Consider the following 17160-nt stretch of genomic DNA (forward strand, 5'->3'; position numbering starts at 1 on the left):
TTGGCACCTACTACTCAATGTAAACAAAGTAATACAATGTAAACAAAAGAAATCATCAAATGAGAGTTGACCCAAAGGCAAGGGGCGGAGCTTCGGATTGCTCAAACTATCACCTAGGTAACTACAACTGTTTATCAACCATTTTCTTTCTCTGATTGCAACCGTAAAGAAAAAAAAAGCATTAGAATTATTTTTTTCTTTTTGAAATATTGCAAAATATTGGGTTGTTCGGAAAGTAATTTCGTTTTTTCCCGTCAGAGGACTTAATTACGTTTTTTCGAAACCAACTTCACACTTAAGCCGCATAACCATTATATGTCTTGAGAGCTGATATTGCAAGGCTTGTGTGTGAAAAAGTTCTATTAATCTACGCAGTAGTTTTTGGTTGGTGCCCTTTTAAATATGGAGAGCAATAAGCAGCATTTTCGTCATATTTTACTTTTTTACTTCAGAAAAGGTAAAAATGCTGTCCAAGCGAGAAAAAAATTGACGGATGTGTATGGAGAAGGCGTGTTAACAGTACGCCAGTGCCAGAACTGGTTTGCTAAATTTCGATCCGGCAATTTTGATGTCGAAGATGCACCACGATCTGGAAGGCCGGTCGAAGCTGACAAAGATGCGATAAAGGCATTAGTTGATGCAAATCGGCGAATAACCACACGAGAGATCGGTGAGAGATTAAATTTGTCGAATTCGACTGTTTATGGCCATTTTGTGTGGGTGCCCCATGTCCTTACGGAGCGAAATTTGTGTCGTCGCGTTGACGCGTGTGATTCGCTCCTCAAACGTCAAGAAAATGATCCATTTTTGAAGCGGATTATTACTGGGGACGAAAAATAGGTAGTATACAACAATGTTAAACGCAAGAGGTCATGGAGCAGAAAAGATGAACCGGCTCAAAGCGTGTCAAAAGCCAACATTCACCAAAAAAAGGTGATGCTCTCCGTTTGGTGGGATGTCAAAGGAATCGTTTTTTTTTTTTTTTTTTTTGAGCTTTTGGCGGACAATACAACGATTAATTCAGAAGTCTATTGTCATCAGCTGGACAAATTGAATGATTCACTTAAAGAGAAGAGGCCCGAATTAATCAACAGGAAGGGTGTAGTGTTCCACCAGGATAATGCGAGACCTCACACAAGTTTGGTCACTCGCCAAAAACTTTTACAGCTTGAATGGGACGTACTGCAACATCCACCATATTCTCCAGATCTGGCGCCTTCCGACTACTATTTGTTCCGGTCCCTGCAAAATTTTTTGGATGGCAAAACCTTTACCTCAAATGAAAATGTCAAAAACCACCTGAACCAGTTTTTTGCCAGCAAGGACCAAAACTTTTATGAGAGGGAATTATGTTACTGCCAGAAAGATGGCAAAAGGTGTTGGACCAGAATGGCCAATATATAATTTAATAAAATATTTATTCATTATACGAAAACTGTCTTTCATGTTCCCCAAAAAAAAAAACGAAATGACTTTCCGAACAACCCAATATATAAAGAAGCAAATGAGTAAGCCTTTTTTTTTCGTAGAACTATATTATTTTTCTCACTTTGAAATAAACTTTGCAGAAAAGACAAATGAGAGGTAACTTTTTTCAAGATGTTAACTTAAACGTGGGAAGATAAAGCGCAGTATCTACAGAGATGAACATTTCAGACATAAAAAGAAACGTGTTTTGGATTCGATACTAACAATAGCGAAATGATGGAATTTGACTTTTTTGTTTTTTCAGTGGAAAGCAAGTAAGCAAGCTTGTACAAGAAAGCTAAAGTACAACTCATGACGAAAATTCGAAAAAAAAATTTAAATAAAAATTTGCCGATACTGCTCTTTACGTTCCCATTGCAGTAATATTGAACTCATTTTTTTTCTGTAGAAAAATAAATAAAATATCATGATGTATGTGAATGAATCTTTCTATCAACATGTTTAATTTCCTAAGGAACATTAAAATGAAACATAAATTTTTACCGAAATTTAACAACAGTAAAAGTTGGATAGAACACGACATTAGACTGAAATAATGAACAAAAAAAACCATTAAAAATACTTACTGTTTAATTAAGATTTAAAATGATCTACTAAAAAAGTTAAATCACTTCAAAATATTTATTCAGAGAATGTTATCATAACTAAAATTATAATTCTAACTTACTGAATAAGTGATTACGATAATTAATAAATTTTAAATTTAAGATGGAACAATAAAACATGAAGGAAATAACTTACTGTGAACATATTCCAAAAACGTATCCAAAAGGTATGAATAACTAATTTTTGAAGCTATATTTTAAAAGAGTTAAAAGTGACAAACATTTCGCGATGTAAAATTTAATAAAATGTTTCAAAGATCTAAAAATTGTAAAACACAATATGTTGCGAATTTTCAGACAAAAAACACATTTGAGAAAATTTAAACCATTATTCTACGGAATTTAAAAAAAAGGAAGGATTTATTGGACAAATAAATTACAATTTTGTAAAGTTAAATTCTGAAATGGCTGATTGGCCAAACGAATAGCAAATCAGCTTTGGTGTAGGGTTACCAAAATTGCTCCGTCGCCAAGGTAAGGTAGCGGGTTGCCAGAATGAAATATTTATCGCCGCGACCCGGTTACCGTAATTCTACCGGGTTATCAAAAAGCAGCAGAGAAAAAGATTACTAAAATAAAATATTTATCGCCAAAAATGTGGCGACGGCGCCAGGTTCCCAATTATCGAGATATCCCCAAAATATGAGACATTCTAACGTGGTGCATTTGTATTTCCAACATTTTTCGCCAAACTAGTCAAAACAAAGTTCTTGTCTGCGTACCAAACGCTGTCAAAATACAGCTGAAATTTAATGCTTCATTTTTGAACAAAGCAAACTTTTTAATAAAACAAGAGTTTAAAAAAAAAGCCCCGTTAAATACTGAAATAAAACCATTAAAATATAAAATAATCCATAAAAAAAAACAATACCCCCCCCCCGAGCCATTAACTATTCTGTTGGTTCAACTCCACTGTTTTTTTTCCCCTTTCCTTTTTTGGTGCAAGCTGTACTGCGCCAAAGAATTATTCTGATACAGAGATAAAACAAAACATCCTGTAGCATACGCCAAACATCAAGCTATACTTTTTCTTTGAACTCTTATGGGATTTTTAGAAATTACTTAAGTTTCATTTTGACTTTTGTTAGAAATAAAATGTTAATTGCACAGTTTTTCATATTTTGTCAGAATACGAATGGTATATTGTATACGGGTCATTCTTCAAAAAGTGTAACTTTTCTGTCACACGCCTTTTACAGAAACAATTTTAGGGAAAAATTCATTTAACAATGCTTTTTAATTTCATCAAAAATATATCTATTTAAACCTGCCAACAATTTTTTAATAATAATTTTTATTTTAGTACATTTTGGTACACAACATGTGATTTCTCAATTCCGTGGCATGTCACACACCTGGTGTGACTGTTTATGTTGCTTAATAACTTGTCTAACTGAAAGTACATATTTATTTATTTATTATTCCTTTCACAAGTGTCCCAAATACTAATTGTTTAAGTATATTTAATTTTTTAATATTGTATTTTAGTTCGTTTTTTTAGGATAGTAGTCATGTCACACAAAAAATGCTCACCTCCGATAATACCCAAACTTAAAATGCCATTCCTCATTAACACGTGGCAGTAATGACATCAAATTTTATTTTCCATGATGATACAAGGGGAACCCCTAGTTTATTTTCAGCCATAGTTGAAGTTGGGAGATTTTTGTTCAAAAACAAGGAGATAGATTTTGCTATAAAAACTTAGTGTGGTTATTCTGACTTCTCACCTCCGTGAACTCAAATTTCAGGGATGTAAATAATTGCAAAAAAAAAAAAAAGAAGTGAACGTGTTTTTATATGCTTAACATGTGCAGATTGTAGAAATGAAGAAAAAACATATTTCCCTCAAAAATGTATCCATTAGGCCTATATTAAGGGAAAGATCCACACCTCCGTGAATCTCACCTCTGTGACAGACCATATCAATGTCATTATTTGTGAGGTGAAAACAAATGATGGAAGTTTAATATATCAATCTTAGGCATTCTACCTCAATTATAAATTGCCAGTATGTTCTCAAATTTACTAAATACTATTTTCAACACACATTTGAACTAAAGCGATAACTACTTACTGAGCCGTACTTTAATTAAGAGAGCTTAATACTAAATTCCCACTAATTATTGAAATAGCTCATTGTTTGCACAATTAACAAAATTACTACTTTGATAGTAAATTGGCCTCAATTTTTGAACGTAAAAAAAAAATCCTTGAACAAGGCATTTTTAAATCTTTTTATTTATGAGTAAAATAACTAGAACTTAGCTGGGCCGTTGTTTATGGTTACTTCTAGTAGGTAACACTTTCATGTAAGAATAAAAAAGAAAACGAAAGGTTTCGAAATTGAAAAATATTTGCGTTCAAAAGTTACGTTTTCTGGAGAATGACCCATTATATATATATACTAGCAAAAATACCCGGCGTTGCCTGGGTCAGTAATAATTATTAGAAAAAATCGTTACTTGCTTTGGTTTTCTGTTTTAAGTGAAAGAATTTAAAACACATCTTTTTGACGTGATTAAAAATCGAGTTTCTTCCTTACCCATAAAACTAAAATAGCAATAAGTATAAAGAACAAAGTACTATTGATTTAGAAAAGAAAGCACTATATTTAAGCATATACAAATTTAAAAAACATGAAATTAATCTTCTCATGTTTAAAAAGATTAATCTGTTGATACTTTTTTTAACATGGAGTCTAAAACCTTCTCTGTATGGCTAATGAAGCATGAAGTGATTAAAAAAAGTAGCTGCGCTCGTAATCCCCTTATACTTGCTTTAGTTATTTCGGGAAATTTCAATTATTGTGGCGCTTGGTGTGATTTTACCGAATTTGCGAAAGTCGTTTCGGGGTACCTTCGATGATGCTCCCCCATTCTTTCCTTACTTTGTAAAACGATATGATATAAATTTTCGTTACAGAGATATCGTCGCCAGATGCTGAGATATTTTTGGTCACCATAAAATGGCGCTAAACAGTTTCATCCGAAATGTTACCAAAATAAGTAATAAAATTTGGTGATTGTTTGAAATTGTGCAAAAAAGAAAATTAATGGAAGTTTTTGTGCTGTTTATGGATTTGCCTAATTTAGTTGCTGGATTATTTAACACAGTAAAAAAAGTCTTTTGAAAATTCTTTGATTGGCGATATTTTGTTTGCATGGTGAAAGCTGAGAAACATTATGACGCAGTCTTCGGCTTCAAAAACAGCAACGTTGAAAAAACTGCCAAATGCATCAGCTACGGAAATCTTTCTGCAAAAATTTTGGCGATCTGCTGGTTGTTTGGATAATGAGTAAGTGTTCAATCAGTATAAATAATAATAAAAACCATTAATTACATTAAAGTTCCGTTTAAATGGAAAATCATCAGCCAAATCATGTAATATTTGCCAATCTTGTGCAAAAATCTTACTTCAAGATTTGACTTGAGAAAAGCCTTGAACAATCACGAAAAGCAAAGAAAATCAACGATACAACAATTGTCGCTATCGACAGGGAGTTGAGATGATACACTAAATACTGTATTGAGTTGAGGAAAGCCTTCGAACATGGATCTAAAAAGCTCATAACTCGTTTTTTATTCTACTTAGAAATTTCGAACAGGTGCCATCTTCAGCAGAAAAATCAGAGATTTCGATGGACATATAATGTAAATATGTGCAAGTATTTTTTCATCCCAATATTAGAGAATTTATACAAAAATTGTGTTTTATTGCCCCCCCTAAGGGGGATTTGCCCCCCATAACGGGACGAAAACTACCCTATGTGTTATTCTGATGCATAAGCTATATTATTGTAAAGTTTCATTAAAATCCGTTCAGTAGTTTTTGCGTGAAAGAGTAACAAACATCCATCCATACATCCATCCATCCATACAGACAAACTTTCGCATATATAATATTAGTAAGAAAGATATATATATATATATATATATATATATATATATATATATATATATATATATATATATATATATATATATATATATATATATATATATATATATATATATATATATATATATATATATATATATATATATATATATATATATATATATATATATATATATATATATACCGCATGGTCGGAAACTATGGTTTCCAATCCCACACCGAATTTGATCCCGCGGGATTTCTAGATTGTAAGGAGTCAATCCCGCGGGATTGACTTGATTCTTCTACAAAGTTAAAGTTAAATAGAAAAAGTCATGTCTTTTTTAGGAAGGACTGCTTGTGTTACTTGAATTAGTAGTTCTCCCGAATTCAATAAATCAATTCTAGAGTACTAAAATTGTCACATCCCAATTAGCAACTACTGTTTGGTACACAAAAATATGCTCTAAAAAAGTCGAATGCATATTAACAAAGCATCGCTCGCATGGAATGGGAAAGATTTTTGTACAAAAAAGAACGCCATAAACTTCTTCACCTTCTAAAACATATGTTTCTTTTCTTATGGGAATTATGCTTGGTTTTTGTTCAAAAACTACAAATTTCGGACAAAACTGATGTCTATTTGATCTGTGTATTGCTGTATCCAATTTAACTTGCATTGAGCTTGACGCCCCTTGTTGCTTCATTAACGTGGATAAGTGCATTTGATTCATTACATCAACGGGTGAACACTGATTTGTTGCACCAAGTCGCAGTCTCAGTAAAAGTTCGTGGATAACTTCGCTGATTTTACCTCTCACTTTAAAGAGAAATTCAAAAACTTGAGCAGCTTAACGTACTGTACTGTCATGCGAGTCATCCTGTGTTGCATCGAAGTTTCTGTCTCGCCTCTTTTCGAGTCCGGCCGAATATTGCAGATTGCTAAGCTAATTCATCCAACATAATTTTTAAGGTACCACCCAAATTTATAATATTAGCTTCACGGTGACAAAGACAGCGAGAGACACTTCCTGCAGGTTAGTGAGCATAAATAATGTCAAATTTTTCATTGCTTTCTTCTTGAGAAAAGTATTGAGCACGTTTAGTAAATTAAGAGTTTTGTGTGTATTCCTTAAGCTTACAGAAACGTTCCAACATTGCATTCACGGAACGCTAGCGGGTTTTTCAATCTGTTCTGTAGTATACTTTCTCAATTTTTTCTAAAGCGCAATTCTCTGGGCTTCGTATCAAGTGATGGTTTTCGCAAATGCCTATAATTTTAACGCATTTTGTCAATAGCTGAAAGTATGAAAACTGAAACCTCCGAATGAGGATACCAATTCATTCTCAGTAACATATACTTTATTTTTATTGTGTTCTTAAATAGTAAATCCACAATTCATCACATGAGGTACAAAGTTTTTCATGCTGTTCTTGTAGACATACGAGGAAAGTGTTTCAAACTTTAGATGATGCTTTTGAAAATATTCGTTTTATAACAGGCTGAGGTTGGAAAACGTTTGCATGGAAAATATGTGCGGGATTGAAAATCTTGTGGGATTTTGCTCTCAATCCCGCGGGATAAATCCCGCTAAATATCATGCGGGATTCGGGATTACGGGATTGGAAACCCTATTGGAAACGCTTTCCTATCGCAGTAGTGACGACACAATCACCAATAAGACAAGACGAAGAAGAGAAAAAACATGTTTATTATCCTTAGTACAGCAAAAAAACTAAGAAAAAAGAACAGGAAGCAGTCAAGATCGTCATCAAAGTACCGTGATGCATGCCTCACATCTCCGGCGCATTGAAGATTAAACGTCAAAGCGAGCGTGGCAACAAAAACGGCGTGTGCGCATGCACCGTCATCTGATACTTCGGTTTACGTAACGACATCTATCGTGTACGCCAGACAAAAACTTAACAGCATTTTTGCTGTATTAAAAATAATAAACATGTTTTCTCCTCTTATTCGTGTCTTGTCTTTCTTGTGCTTCGTGTTGTCACTATCGCGTCAGGAAAGCGTTTCCGATCATGCATTAGTATGTGATTCCCCTTCGTCTAGGTGTACTCTATCTGCCCTGAAAGTCTGTAAACGCTGTACTGATACACCCTGTATATATAAAAATATGATAAGTTATTTAACGTTTTTTCTATAAAAAAGAATTACCATGTTGATATTTTAGTTCATTATTTATTTATTTATTTATTTATTTACATATTCACTTATTTAATGGAGTGAAAAGGGTACTAACTGTTATCGGGACCATGAGTTGGCTATTTTTTTTAGCACTGTTGCCAATACGAGCTTTTGTGCATTAGGGCATTGTTTAGCTATAAATTACACTTAACTGGAACAAATTGGCAAGAGCAGGCAGTCGACATTTGGAAATATGGCGGAGGTTACGATAACGTTGTCTTGGTTATTTTCAAAAATCTAAAAGTTCGATTAAAACTTAAAAATTCGGCCAAGTAAATAAATTAGGAATCAAAAGCAGTTAAATGTTCTCTTATAATGTAAAATAACCCGTCAGTGAGAGGTGGATGAAGGTGGTTTGTTTTGTCTCCAATTTCTCCAGAAGATGATGCAATAGAAGGTTTTTCTCGTTAAGTTCATTACTCGAAAAGTTAAGCAAGGATTCAAAGAAAAAATAGTGTGCAGATAGACCCAATATAGGAACTCATGCTGATTAGGTTTTTGAACCAATTGCTTCAAGAGAGTGATGCCCTTTGATAATTTTGAAAGTTAGAGAATTCATATAGGTATTAATAGCAAAAATACCCGGCGTTGCCTGGGTCAGAAATAATGGTGAGAAACAATCGCTACTTTCATTCGTTTTCTGTTTTAACTGAAATAACTCAAAACAAAATGCTCTGACGTGATTAAAAATCGAGCTTCTTCCTTCTCCATAAAAGTAAAATAGCAATAAGTATAAAGAACGAAATAGTATTCAGTTAGAAACGAAAGCACGACATTTAAGCATATAAAAATTTGAAGGATTTCCAAAATATGAACTAACAAAAACAAAGATCACTAAAAATACTGTGTGCTTTATATAATTAAATAGTACACACACAAAAAGAGAAAAAAAAAGCTCCCTACTATGTTTCCCTAAGTGTGCAAAAAGTAGACTTTCCAAATGTTTAAATGGCTTTAAACTCATGTTTACTCCGGAGAGGCCTTGATTCAAAACTTTCAATATGATTACTATTAATATTGATGTTGTAAGGCAACAAAATTTTGTAACAATGGATTTTGTATTTAATCAGTTAATGGGGAAATTACATGAAATTTACTGTTTTCCATCATAACTTTTTTTAACAAAGTTTTTTAGAAATGAATTATAGCCTATGTTATTTCCTGATAATGTAGCTATCTGTGGTGAAAAAATGGTTAAAATCTGTTCAGTGGTTTTGAAGTTTACCCTGGACATCCTTACATACAGAAGTAGCCATCTTCTCTACATAGTATAAAATGAAGAGTCCAAAAAGCGTCTTTATGTTTGAACTCGCAAAACTCGAGAACTACCCGGCCGATTTCGCTGAAATTTTCACAATTTGTTCCTTTAAGTCCTGAGAAGGTTTGCAGACCACTTCGAAAACAATTCAATGAATAGTTCTTTTTTTACTTCAATTTACGTTCAGTTTTCACATAAATTCTCAAATATGGGGGTGAAAAATTACTTGCACATATTAATATTACAAATCGTTAGAAAGGGTAGAATTTTCCGCGTTCTACGCAATTTGTTTCAACGTTCTAACTTTATTACAGCGGGAGTTATTTGCGTTTTTAGCTCGAATTTTTTTAGGCTGAGCTGAAATTTAGGCACTACTTTCTTCATTAAATCTACTATATATTAAAATCTGTTCGCGTCTGTCTGTCTGTCTGAAGATCGATCTTCTCGAGAACCGCTGCGAATCGAGAGTCAAACGAGATACCGATCGACTCGAAATTTTCCAAAGAAAACAATAGGACCAATCTCGTAATTGTGCGACTTTAATGAGCGGATATATTAATTAAACCGTTAATTAACATAACGTCATTCAGGAATTTTTATTTCTTTCCTGTTGCCATTTTGCATATGCGTGAGCAAGTAAAATTCTAATAATTGTTTTGAAAGAGATTTTTTTGGCTGCTGTCCAAATCTTAAAACTACGTTTCCATCTAGAATTTCATTTTAATTTAATTTAAAATTGGTTGCCCTATTCAGACATAGCCTTTATTTTATCGTCTGTCTTTTTTTTATTTTTTACATTCAACGTTCTTAACTCTTTTCAGCATATGAAAGCTGTTTCTTTAGCTATGTTTAGTGATTGTAGTGTAAGTTTATCATTCACCGGCCTCATATTTTGGTACACTTAGGATGTGCGACTAATTATGTTTATTTTGTTGGACTTTTTCCCGTCACATGGATGAGTTTTCTAATTGTAACAAGTCTCTTTTTCTTTCCTGTTTCTATTTTTAAAATACAGTTTATATCGTTAAAAGAACATGTTAAATTAAGATTGTTTGGATTTCTATGTGAAACAGAGTTGAACAAAAAAGATTGTTTTTAAGGATTTTAACTAAAGCTAAGTTGGAATCTGATGACTTGGTATTAAATTAATGCTTATTAGTAGTTATTTAGTCTTGGTGCTTTAATTTCACGTAATCAACCAAAAAGTATGTGTCATTCTATGTAAAAAGCTGATTGTAATTGTACATAAATAGTTCAGATATAGTCTATCAGATGTAATTCATTTTAACGTGAGCACAGATTATAGTTGATAATGCATATATTTTCATCTTTTGTGCTAATTGAAAATACTCATTACTTGTATCATTGATAACTATGATTAACGTTAAAGAGATTTTTGCCTAAAATATGCTCTACTGGTGTTTTGCAAACCTTGCATTACGCGTATTTATTTACTCCTTAGCGCGTTAGAAACTGATGTCAGAGTAATACAAAAACATCAATTGGACATATCTTTCATTTTTTAAGTAGCCCGTGCAACGCCGGGCACGCAGCTAGTCTATCAATAAAAAGTGAAGTAATTGTCCCACAGCTTTCTTTTTGACGCCATTGGAAAAAGCGACCTTTTTAACTCCAGATCTAACTCGACCTTTGGTCGAAAAAATAAGCTTTTATCTCGAAAGGGAAAAAAAGTTACAAGCCTTTTTAAATCAAGTTTCAGAAATCTCGATTCCATTCAAATTGTGAACCATTTTCTTTCGCATTTTAATTCCTTAATCTTATTATATTTTGTATTTCCATGGTTACGTATTTTAAATCCATCTTTCTGGATTCAATTTCTTAAAAGTATTTTAATATTTGTCGTCATTGTTTGGAAGGGAAATCATGATGGTTTTTTTAATTTATTTTTTATGCCTGATTGTTGAATATACGGCACTTGACACAATTTTTATATTCAAGGTAGACCGGGCAAAGCCGGGCAATGCAGCTAGTGAAAAATAAACCGAAAAACAAAATCGGAAGGAAAGCGTATTCGCAACTCCAGCGCTCGAATACGCTACCTTGCGGTGATTTACAAAATTGCCGGAAAAACTAAAACTTTGCCACGTTGCGTTCCATGTGTGTCTGTTGACGTAAACACAGGCAGTTTGTTCTGAGTATTTATTAACGCAATCGACGTGTCTTGGTCGATTTCTGTAGCTTTCAGCTACAGAAATTGTTTCGTCCCTTAGTAGTATTCTCGAGCTTCTCAGAATAATGTTAGTTTTCCTTATTTCCTTCTAAAATGTGAGTTGATTGAGAAATGGTTAAAGCGAAAACTCTGGATTAACAAACTTGGAAAATGTTATGCAAGGTAAAAAAAATTATTGTTTTATATGAATTTGTGAGAATATGGGGTTTTTTTTTAAATCTTAAATTAATTTAACTAACCATATTTTACAGCAGCATTCAGTTAGAATGGACAGTATGCAAAATATTTTCTTGAATATATTATCGTAGAACGAAATGAAAAATGTTTATCCGAGAAAGAATTTACTTTGTTCCTTTTATTCTCAGCTGAAAGGTTTCGCCAAATTTGTTTAAGGTTATAGTTTTAGTATTGTGCGAGCAAAGTAACCTTGGCGAGATTTCGCGTTTTTAGTTAAACCATTTTTAATTTTTATAATGAGTAGAATAAAATGGTAGTAAGATTACAGAATTCGATAAGTTAAAATAAATAATGGTCATTCAACTGAAAAGAAAACTACTACCATATTTCCGTGAGAATTTTGTTGATGATTTGCATAACATGACATTATTAAATCGTAACTCAGAAATTAGAAACATCGAAACAGAAAAATTTTAAATTAACCAATTCGGGAATTTGAGAGAAATAACTCAGCTACAAATGCAAAACAATAAGCGCTAGCCAAGCAAGGCAAAGAAGTATAATCTTCTTTTGATAATAATTTGTAATGTCACATTAAATTTTCTAGCATTAATTGTTATTCTTGTCAAGCCACAATTATTATTTAATTTTATCAAGAATTGATAAATATCGAATTCAACATCGTGGAAATGGCTGCTTAGATCTACGAACTACGTAGTTTGCATTAATGTTTGACGTTTAGTAATGCTTCTTGAATTTTCATTTCTTTCTACGTGGGCCAGAATATCAACAAGACTTTGAAAATTAATTTAAAAAGAATAAAGCGAAAAAATCATGCATACGAACACAATTGACTAGGCTTATTAGTATTTTCTTCGTTACCACTTGCGTTTGTTTTAGTTTTTTCATCCGCCATTAGAAAGTGTCTACAGTGCCCCCTATAGTTCGTCGGAGTTGCGAATAGTGAAAGTAGTGCTTAAATCTTTATTAATATTATAAAGAGAGAGGGCGGATTTTTGTGTGTTTATATGTTCGAGGTAATCTCCGGAACCTCTGCACCTATTTGAAAAATTCTTTCACTATACGAAAGGTGCTTTCTTACTGAGTAACATAGGCTATAATTCGAAAAAAATCCGATAAATAGTTCTTTTTTTATTCAAATTTAGGCCCAAATTTCACGTAAATTGCCTATTATTGGCTATTGAAGGGGTGAAAAATTACTTGCACATATTAATATTATATATCGTTGAAAAGGGTAGAATTTTCCGCGTTCTAAGGAGTTTGTTTCGATGCTCTAACTTCATAAAGACGGGAGTAATTTGCGTTTTTAGCTCGAACTTTTTTACGCTTAGCTGAAATTTAGGCACTACTTTCTTCATTAAATCTATCAATAAAAAGTGAAGGAACTGTCGCACAGTTTTCTTTTTGACACCATTGAAAAAAGCGAGATTTTTTACTCCAGATCTCTCTCGACCTTTGGTCGAAAAAATGAGCTTCTATCTTCAAAGGAAAAAAAAGTTAAAAGCGTTTTTAAATCAATTTCGAAACACGTCATTTTGATTCAGGTTTTCAACCATTTTATTTTCGCGTTTCCATGGTTACGCTTTTTGAATCCATTGATTATTTCCATCTTTCTCATTTTCAAATCTTAAACTTATTTCATGTTTCCATGGTTACGCTTTTAAAATCCATCTTTCGCATTTTAATTTCTTAAAAATATTTTAATATCTGTCGTCATTTTTGGAAGGGTAATTTTGCATGGTGTTTTTTTTTCTTTTATTTAAGTTATTTTTTAAGTTATTAAGTCATTCTTTTAATTAATTGTTGAATATATGTCACTTGACACAATTTTTGTTCTCAAGGTAGACGGGGCAAAGCCGGGCAACGTAGCTCTTAAGGCACGTTAGGCGCTGAGCAGTTGAGTCTAGGATTATTGTTTTAGGGCAACCGTTAATGTAATTCATTGTTTTGGCGATTTGTTTTGAAATAAAAGAAGATTTTGATTTGTTTTTATCCGAGTGAAATGTACGACATTTTCTCCTTTTTTTCCGATGACGATTTTTGAATGTTCCACGGGATGATGTCTTTTTTTTCCCCCCGATGATTTTTGAATGTTCCACGGATTTTTTTTTTTTTTTTTTTTTTTTTTTATAGACGGATGGATTATTATAGTGTGGTTGCTGAGCATGTTTGGCGATAAACGATAGAGCTGCGGAATTACTTTTACATTTGAAAGATATTATTTGATATCTTTTTTAGTTTATTTGGCGAAATATTTTAAATTGCAGTAGAAACCGCTTCACTCGCTAAATAGAGTTTTAAAGCAAATGTAAATCTAATTTAATGATTTGACGAAAAGTTTTAAATTCCAAAGAAACTTAAATAGTTTTTTTTTTTTTTGAAATATGTGTGTACGCATTTTATACAAAGAAAAATTTCACATCAGAAGGGAAAGAGGCGTCAATTTTTTTTATTCAACGGACTTCCATTAAATGTTTAGCACGGGCATCGCTGTGCGGGTACTGCTAGTTATACATAAAGGGCTAATCTCTGTCCGGATGTCTGGGGTAAACTTCAAAACTACTGCAGGGATTTTAACCATTTTTTCACCACAGATAGCTAAATCATCGGGGAACAACTTAGGCTATAATTTATTGCTAAAAAAACTTAATTTAAGAACGTCATGAACGAAAACTGTAAATGTCACGTAATTTCCACATCAAATGATTAAAGATTAAACCCATTGGTTCAAAAATTCGTTGCCTAACAACAGCAACATTAAAAGTAATCGTAATGCAAATTTTGAAGCAAGGCTTCTCTGGAGCAAGCATGGCATTTAATGCTTTCTTAGGAGTTGCATCCTTATCCTTATACATAAAGGGCTAATCTCTGTCCGGATGTCCGGGATAAACTTCAAAACTACTGGACGGATTTTAACCATTTTTTTCACCTTAGATAGCTAAATCATCGGGGAACAACTTAGGCTATAATTTATTGCTAAAAACTTAGTTTAAGAACGTCGTGATCGAAAACTGTAAATGTCATGTAATTTCCCCATCAAATGATTAAAGATTAAACCCATTGTTTCGAAAATTCGTTGCCTAACATCAGCAACATTAAAAGTAATCGTAATGTAAATTTTGAAGCAAGGCCTCTCTGGAGCAAGCATGACATTTAATGCTTTCTTAGGAGTTGCATCCTTATCTTCTTTATCTTTACTAATAATAAAGCAGAAAGTCTCTCTGTCCGGAGGATGCCTGGATGTCTGTAGGATGTCTGTGGGATGCCTGTGACGCGCATAGCGCCTAAACCGTTCGGCTGATTTTCATGAAATTTGGCACAAAGTTAGTATGTAGCATAGGGGTGTGCACCTCGAAGCGATTTTTCGAAAATTCGATGTGGTTCTTTTTTTATTCCAATTTTAAGAAAAAAAAACTATCATAAATTACGAAATTAGCATAACGTGGAACCATAACATTGGCACAAGCCAATTGGCGAGATAAGAAATTATCATAACGTGGAACTGTAACGTCGGTGCAAGCCAATTGGCGAGAAAATTCACCATACATTATTTGTAAATATACAAGCGAACCAAAAGACCTTTAATTTTTCTATTACGGGCGAAGCCGTGCGGGTGCCACTAGTAATTACACACAAGGGAACTTTGATTCACAAACGTTTTACGCAGATATTTCACGAAGATAGAGATTTCTTTGTGGCAACCCCGGTTTGACCAAAGAAATTCTTTCGTTTTATTTTGTTGTAGGTGCGCTCTCTCCGGAGTTCCAGTTTCGCATTCTTCTGCTGGTTGGAAGTAACTCTCGTTATACATAAAGTGCTAATCTCTGTCCGGATGTCCGTGGTAAACTTCAAAACTACTGGACGGATTTTAACCATTTTTTCACCATTGATAGCTACATAATCGGGGAACAACTTAGGCTCTAATTTATTGCTAAAAAACTTAGTTTAAGAAAGTCGTGATCGAAAACTGTAAATGTCATGTAATTTCCACATCAAATGATTAAAGATTAAACCCATTGTTTCGAAAATTCGTTGCCTAACAACAGCAACATTAAAAGTAATCGTAATGTAAATTTTGAAGCAAGGCCTCTCTGGAGCAAGCATGACATTTATTGCTTTCTTAGGAGTTGCATCCTTATCTTCTTTACTAATAATAAAACTGAAAGTCTCTCTGTCCGGAAGATGTCTGGATGTCTGGATGTCTGTAGGATGTCTGTAGGATGTCTGTGACGCGCATAGCGCCTAAAACGTTCGACCGATTTTCATGAAATTTGGCACAAAGTTAGTATGTAGCATGGGGGTGTGCACCTCAAAGCGATTTTTCGAAAATTCGATGTGGTTCTTTTTCTATTCCAATCTTCTTTACTAATAATAAAGCTGAAAGTCTCTCTGTCCGGAGGATGTCTGGATGTCTGGATGTCTGTAGGATGTCTGTAGGATGTCTGTGACGCGCATAGCGCCTAAACCGTTCGACCGATTTTCATGAAATTTGGCACAAAGTTAGTATGTAGCATGGGGGTGTGCACCTCGAAGCGATTTTTCGAAAATTCGATATGGTTCTTTTTCTATTCCAATCTTAAGAAAAAAAATATCATAAAATGGACGAGTAAATAACGAAATCATCATAACGTGGAACCATAACATGGGCACAAGCCAATTGGCGAGATACGAAATTATCATAACGTGGAACCGTAAGATATGTACAAGCCAACTGGCGAGAAAATTCACCATACATTATTTGTAAATATACAGGCGAACCAAATGACCTTTTGATTTTCCTATTACGGGCAAAGCCGTGTGGGTATCACTAGTTATACATAAAGGGCTAATCTCTGTCCGGATGTCCAGGGCAAACTTCAAAACAACTGGACGGCTTTTAACCATTTTTTCACCATTGATAGCTACATAATCGGGGAAAAACTTAGGCTATAATTTATTGCTAAAAACTTAGTTTAAGAACGTCGTGATCGAAAACTGTAAATGTCATGTAATTTCAACATCAAATGATTAAAGATTAAACCCATTGTTTCAAAAATTCGTTGCCTAGCAACAGCAACATTGAAAGTAATCGTAATGGAAATTTTGAAGCAAGGCCTCTCTGGAGCAAGCATGGCATTTAATGCTTTCTTAGGAGTTGCATCCTTATCTTTATACATAAAGGGCTAATCTCTGTCCGGATGTCCGGGGTAAACTTCAAAACAACTGGACGGCTTTTAACCATTTTTTCACCATAGATAGCTAAATCATCGGTGCTATAATTTATTAATTAAAAACTTATTTTTAAAAAGTTATGTTGGAAAACAGTAAATTTCATGTAATTTCCCTCATGTTATGATT

The sequence above is a fragment of the Uloborus diversus genome, chromosome 2 (assembly GCF_026930045.1).
Source record: "Uloborus diversus isolate 005 chromosome 2, Udiv.v.3.1, whole genome shotgun sequence".
Taxonomy (NCBI): domain Eukaryota; kingdom Metazoa; phylum Arthropoda; class Arachnida; order Araneae; family Uloboridae; genus Uloborus; species Uloborus diversus.